The sequence below is a fragment of the Sinocyclocheilus grahami genome, unplaced genomic scaffold (genome assembly GCF_001515645.1).
Source record: "Sinocyclocheilus grahami isolate Dianchi unplaced genomic scaffold, SAMN03320097.WGS_v1.1 scaffold546.1, whole genome shotgun sequence".
Classification (NCBI taxonomy): Eukaryota; Metazoa; Chordata; class Actinopteri; order Cypriniformes; family Cyprinidae; genus Sinocyclocheilus; species Sinocyclocheilus grahami.
Window position 1 is genome coordinate 428,349 of NW_015505725.1, and position 7,888 is coordinate 436,236.

The window sequence follows — 7,888 nt, forward strand, 5'->3', positions numbered from 1 at the left end:
AACTTTCTATTCATCAAAGAAACCTGAAAAAATTCTACTCAGCTGTTTTCAACATAATAATAATAAATGTTTTTTGAGCAGCAAATCAGAATGATTTCTTAAGGATCGTGTGACTGGAGTAATTATGCTAAATATTTACCTTTGAAATCACAATAAATTACATTTTAAAATATATTCAAATAGAAAAGAGTTATTTTAAATAGCCTAGTAAAATTATTTCAACATTTTACTGTTTTGCTGTACTTTGGATCAAATAAATGCAGGCTTGGTGGGCAGGAGAGACTTCTTTAAAAAACATTAAAAATCTTACTGTTCAAAAACTTTTGACTGGTTATAGGCAACTTTAATTTTTCTCTCATTTCTAGCTTTTAATTGGCTTAGAAATCAGATAACTGCTGGACAATAACCAATAATAATGATTTGTTTATATACTACAAACACGTTTTTATCACTTAATAGGGCAGAATAGTTTCAATACTGTAATAAATGCTATGTCAATTAGCACTGCATTGTTCATAAACTTTATTTATTACCTGGAGATGACTTGACAAACACAAATAAACAATATAGTGTGTATTGTCGTAATCGTATGTTTAATGTCTTCATGTTTCCAAACGTTTCTGTTTTTCTGTGAAAACAACTGTTTTCATACAGCGATAGCTGGACGCTTTTCTCCATTTCCTCGTACAACTCCGGCTTCGAGTATGAATGAAACATACACTGCACAGCGTGTTTAGCGCTCTGTGATGTTCATCTCGCCTTATTCTGGGTCCGAATAAAACATCAGATCATGCACAGACTATACTGTCTCTTTGAATTTAAAATCTATGTTTATTCACACCGGCTCTTGAAAAACTCTATGCGAACACACTTGCCGGAAAAGGGCGGGGGACGAATTTATGTGATATTAAAAGTGGGGGGGGACACGTCTAACGCGCAATCTACGCCCCTGCTTACTCCCATGTGAAATGGATTTCTGATCTGGCTTCTCTTTACACATGACATCAAACATGACCACAATCGCCTCAGTTTCACCTGGATTTTTTTTGTGTGTGTGTGTGGGGGGGGGTAATGTCAGCAGTTCAGGGCCACTCCGGGAAGGCTTTTGTCGAAAGGTGTCCGGTATCTAGCCTTTAACGATTCAATAAATACCAATATTTATCCTTTTCTCCGTCTCTCTCCTTTTAATGTCGCCTTTACTCGCTTGATGAATTCATTTAAGTATTGTGTGGGGGGAGAGGGGGTCTTTAAGCCTCTTACTCAATGGCTATTTGTTGGTATCTCGAGTGTGTGAGAGAAAGCGGAGAATAGGGAGCCTGGGAGAAGAGGAGGCAGACTTGATTTTCATTGCAATCTTTGGAACAAATAGCGAACATTTACCGTTTACACGCCGCCTGGCGACGCGCTGGCGCTGCAGGCTCGAGCGAGCCGGTCTAAGATGACCAGAGAGCCTTTGGAGAGCGCGAACCCCCGGCTATCGTGTTCTCCAGATCCCCCCGCGCGCGCGCGGATCCGGTTTCAGGCCGGGCTTGTCGCGTTCTGCTTTGCTGCCGCGCGCCTTTAAATGAGTGTCAAAGAGCCAAATATCAAATAGCATCGGGTCAAGCCAATTTAAAGAACGCCCCCCACCCCCACCCCCATCTCCACTCTAAACGGTCCATCTTAGCTCCAGCCAGTGAAATTAGGTTAAACAAACAACGCCTCTTTCTCTTATATTCGCGACACATAGACGTTATAAATACAAATAAGATTGTGTTGATTTGGTATCTCTGGCGCTTCAGTCAACGTAGATGCGAAACCATTTGACGCGAATAAAAACGAGCTGTCATAAGGCAGACGTTTAATAGGTCTTAGGTCACGTTTAATTTTCATTTCCAGAGTTTTTGTCCATTGTATTTTTTATTATTTTCATTTTTTATTTCAAGTTTTTTCCCCCGAAAAAAGATCGAAGCCAAAGCAAGACCTAAGAAATACTGAGGGGGTTGAACTTGGTCCTTCGCAGCCTCGTTTTCAGACGCGTCCAAATAAATATGGCGTCTACCATGCACAAGGTCCAGTCGGACGGACAGCTCACTATGGCACCGCGTCCCATTTCTAAATGTTTGCGATAAAACAAATCTGTCAGCCTGACATAATACATCCACATTGTGCGCCAGTTCAGCTTCCACCATGTCCCAGATTCATCAACAACTTTGATCTCCATTCACTTTACTTGTATTCTAATTTATGCAGTGCAATTAATCTGGGTAATTGAAAAATACCCATTGCCTGTGAGCACTGCGCCGAGCTAAATCCTCTCCGATAACGGATTTTGAAAGCACAACCTTCCCATCTTTATATAGGCGCACTAAAGCACCAATTCATTATCGGCCTTAAATAAATATAAAATAGACAGTGGTACCTTTGGCAGTAAATATATGCTGCGTTTCAAAATACAATTTTGTAGTGGGGGAAAAAAGGAGCGCGGTTTGTGAGTTGGCTTTTTTGATTGACACCCTGTCCCCAGGATCATGTTTAATCCCTGCTTCACTCCAGCCTTTTCATAACTCATTTCTCCGCGAGAGATGGGGACCCTGATGGTTGCCTGGGAGACGGCGATAGCGCTAAGCCATTTCCATGTCTGCAGCCCATTTGCAACAAAGGTCGTCACAAAGTCATTCCCCGACACAGCGCGCGTTTATGATGACACTTTCCCCGTTCTTTTCTCCTCACCGAGCGCGTGCGCGCGCGCTCCCCTACATCAGCATCAGATGACGCAGCTGCCCTTTCTGATCAAAGGAGATGCATGGCCTTGTGCAGGTGTCTTTATGCTATACCTCCCTCCCTCTCTATCACTCCCTCCCCTCTCTAATGCGCAAGAAGAAAAATGCCTTTACTTTCAATCTAAATAGCCTACTACAGAGAGCGCAAGGAATTTTATTTTGACATTTTATATAGACAATCTATTCCACCGTTTCAGGATGAAGAATGCATATTGCATGACTGGGAAGCAAAAGCTGAATAGACTCACAAGCAGCACTTCACACGCCAAACCTCGACAGTGAACTAGCAATGCGCATGATAATAACAATAATTCATTCATTCATTCATTCCTTCATTCATGCTTAAGTAGCTTGCTTGTAGTTCGCGCTGTCATTCTTAAAGTTGAGATCGGGGCTAGTTGTCACATTGGTAAAGTTTCACAATGTTAAATCTCAACAATTTAATTTTATTCTCAAACGTAACTCAACCACAAATCAACATATTTGTGTAATAGCTGTTGAGCAAACAAGTGAACGCCATAAAATCATGCTGGCTTACATTCAGAAAACTATATCATGAAGGTAGCCTAGATTTTAAACGTAAGGTTGAATTGTGTCTCCAGGACAAGTGTTTGTTGTTTTTTTCATAACCCATTTTGTGTTTCCACAGTTTTCCCCCCACTGTTTAAATACTACTGAAAATGCAATAATACTATGTTTTTTGTTTTTTTCTTAAACCATTTTGTGTTTCCACAGTTTTCCCCCCACTGTTTAAATAATACTGAAAATGCAATAATACTATGTTTTTTGTTTTTTTCATAAACCATTTTGTGTTTCCACAGTTTCCCCCCCACTGTTTAAATAATACTGAAAATGCAATAATACTATGTTTTTTGTTTTTTTCATAAACCATTTTGTGTTTTCACAGTTTTCCCCCCACTGTTTAAATACTACTGAAAATGCAATAATACTATGTTTTTTGTTTTTTTCTTAAACCATTTTGTGTTTCCACAGTTTTCCCCCCACTGTTTAAATACTACTGAAAATGCAATAATACTATGTTTTTTGTTTTTTTCTTAAACCATTTTGTGTTTCCACAGTTTTCCCCCCACTGTTTAAATAATACTGAAAATGCAATAATACTATGTTTTTGTTTTTTTCATAAACCATTTTGTGTTTCCACAGTTTTCCCCCCACTGTTTAAATACTACTGAAAATGCAATAATACTATGTTTTTTGTTTTTTTCATAAACCATTTTGTGTTTCCACAGTTTTCCCCCCACTGTTTAAATACTACTGAAAATGCAATAATAGTATTTTAAATGTCAGGCTCTCATTGTGACAACTTACCCCATATAGTGTGACAGCACAAAAGATCAACGGGAGTTACTGAACTTTACAAATATTTTACCTGGGCGAAAACGGTGACGGTAAAAAAGGTGAAAATGCTAAAAAGCTATTTTATAATGCGAACAGTTACTGACAGACTAAACCCTGAGAAATAATCAATGGAGTTAAAAAGTGTGGCAATAGCCCCGGTCTCCATTCACACTTGCATAGCAAAACGTGATGTGGTAAACATTCACCTGCTCAGATATTTTTCTTGGGATGTTCTTGGAGAAAAGCTTGTTAAACTTGGCAGTTAAACCGTTTATGGCGACAAATGATGATGCCGCACACCCCTTTGCGATGTAATCCCCCTCCCAGATTCGTTTTGTTTATTCTTTCTCTTCTTTCCTCATCAGAAGGAGAAAGTTTATAATAAATGGCGTAAGGGCAGAACGCGATGCGAGTTGTGGAAGGCAGATAGAGCGTTCATTAGTGCCTTTGGTTAAATAATTACCTATCTCCGCGCGGCACCTTCACACGGAAGTTCGCGTGACGCCCACGAGGCTGATTATGTTAAATCCACGCGCGCACGCGCGCCAGTGTTCGGGCTATTGATCAGGCTATTCAAACATCACGCGCACCCTCTTTAATTGCACAATGAGCTTCGGGCTGAAGAGAAACTCGAAATAAATAAATATTCTAATTAAAATGTATTCGAAATTCCTCTGCGTTGGTGTCATATCACGTCCTTAATTGCCTTTGAAGCTTGTCATTTCAAAACAATTGATAAAGAAATGCGCTATACCTTTGCGTAAAAGGAAGATAAGCTCCGAGCGTAGCAGTGTACAGTGCCTCCGAGAAATCACAATTTCACTCTCACAAAAAGTATGCAGCAAACACATACAAAAGAAAAACTCTCATCTGTGGCACCTTCTGAATTCAAAAATGGAAAAACGGGCAGTTCACCTTAAAAGTTCTGTTCACAATTTTACAGATTGCAAGGGAGAAACTTCGAGGCCTCCAGTGATTCTTTTGACGAACGTAATGTTATATGCCTTTAAATAGTACAGTATGAATGCATTTGTTTTTAAAAGAGGGGTTGATGCCAAAAGGTGCTAGGCCTATATATGGAAAAACAGGCTATAGGCCTATATGAAATAAGATGAACTTTCATGTGAATTAACAATTGCACTTTATCTCGTGATGAGTATCTCTGATATTCTATACCACATCATTTTTCATTGTCCAAATGTTCAGTGTTTCAAACAGACTGATACAATTCTTTTAACATTGTGGCTTGTTAGCACTGATGGCCTACTGCAAGCTTTAACTGAAAGCAAATGAGATTACACCCATAGTTTCGGGTCAATTAATGTGGCATGTGTTTAACCTTAAAGACGCATTATAGAAAAATGCAGCTTGGTTTGCACAATTTAAAAAAAAAACTTAAATACTTTTTAAACTAAACTAATTGAAACTAAATAGTAGGCCTATTTTCCAAATATTTAACCTGTAGTATTTGGGGGAAAAAAATTAAATAAATAAAATAATTCTATAATATTCACACAGTTGACAAGAGACAAACATATTCAATGACTTTCGATGTAGCCTACTTTTATAGAGTGTATGGGTTGCTTTGAGAGTAACATGCGTCCTGATAAAAAAAGAAAACGCATACCAAGTGAGTGACTTGGGGAAGTTGTGGCCTAATGGTTAGAGAGTCGGACTCGTAACCCAAAGGTTGTGGGTTTGAGTCTCGTACCAGCAGGGATTGTAGGTAGTGGGGAGTGAATGTACAGCGCTCTCTCCCACCTTCAATACCACAACTGAGGTGCTCTTGAGTAAGGCACTGAACCCCCAACTGCGTCATCATCATCTTATATTATGTTGGTGGTTGCAGTGGCTATTTTTGTGTAGAATATCTGTTTGCATATGTCATTTTAATGTCTGAAAAAAAACTTTCTGTCCTGCAAGTGTAAACTTGGACTGCGTTAATTTGCGTAAATACATTTTACTTGCAAATGAACAGTTTATGTAGCTAGGTTTCAGTGTAGCGTCTAAATTTGTCAAATAAAAGGGCATAGGTTACGGATCCATAATGAAATTCTAGAGAAACAATTTGTTTAGTTAGCTTGATTTATTTATGAAAATGTATTTTATAGATTTGATCTCACTGACGCCAGTGTAAGTGCATTCAAAGTGAATAAGGCAGCTGCATAAGTAACACTCACACATGAAACAGTTTTTCAGATGAAACAGAAGCGTTAGTCCAACCACAAGACCACATGAAGGCCAAAAACGTGTTATATTAAACTACTTATGTGAAACCTAATTGCAAGATAATGTAAAAGGTACATAATAATGCATTATTACATTTGTTGATTTAAAGCCAACAGAATGTAAGCCATACAAGATATTTAAAATACACAATTTTAAAATAAGACTTCATATCTTATGTTAATTTAGCATTTCATGTAAATGAAAGGATGGCTGTTTAGATATTTTACTGGAAAAAAGACACACACACACTGCTTAAAATGCAGTATGGACCTTTTTATTATTTATTTATTTTTGCCAATGTTTTGAAAGCATCTCAGCAAGCTTCAGATATAACTGAACAAAAATATATTCATAAAGCACGGACAAGAAAGTATAATGCCATTGCAAATTCATGAAACTTGTTAATTTCAAGTCAGTTTCTGTTTGCTCTTATTTTAAGATTATGAATAGATCTGTGTATATGAGTGTATTAATCAGTCTGCCATGAAATGCTTTTCTCTGTCTCTCTCACCTTTAGAGGAAACTGTTGTATGCCCTCCAGCATCTCCATGTGACCTCTGACCTTTGGGGAAGCTGTGAGTGACCTTTATCTTCGAATCTGCAAAAACTCAGTAGAGCAGTCAGACATGCTTGTAAATAATGTTAATGCAATTAAAAGTGCTTGATAAATTGATTTTGCTTGACCATCATAATCTCCCTGATATACAAATATATCACAATCTACATGTTCAGTTCTTATTTAACTCATGCACCTTTCATGCAGCTTGATGAACTTGAGGGGAACTGACTTTATACATTCATTCAAAATCAGACTGGCACTAGTTGCTTACAAGTCAATGATAAAATGGCTTATAAAAGTCAAGCTCTAAATAGTAAGGTTAGATGTTCGCAAATGCCACCTGGATTGATATTTTGTTTCTTAATTAAATGGCATTCATACTTTTAAAGGTGACATAAGGCCCATTCACGCCAAGAGTGATACTACCAGGTAACTATAATTCTAAAAGTTTTCAAACTCAACTCTAAAAGAATAGCAAGGACACAGATATCTTTCAGCGTTAAAGTGTGAAACGTCCATTGGTGGACGCTATAGTTAATTATCATTGGCCTAGTTATCCTTAGTTATGGTTCTTGGTGTGAACGTGCCTTTAATGTCTAAATACTTTTTGTGCCACTGCTTTGTTTAGTTGTCACTGATTTTTGTTATAGCATCATGTTGATATAGCATGACAAATCAATATTAGGCTAAGGTACTTGCGCCACTTTTACGCATACGGTCATGACCTTCCCTCTCATCTTTGTTGCGTAAAGGCATGAGAACATTTCAAATGGGTGTTTTTGTTATAGCCGGTGCTCAGAGCTCACATCTATTGTCTGTAGATACACCCTCGTTTAACAGGCAGCTCTGGATACCAGTCTACATGTGGAACGCATTTCTTATCGCCATCCAGTCCACTGCTAACTGCTCCGCGCTGCATCAGAACCGTCATTTCTGCTTTGAAACGAATAACAATGCAACAACAAAGGCCTCAGTTTTC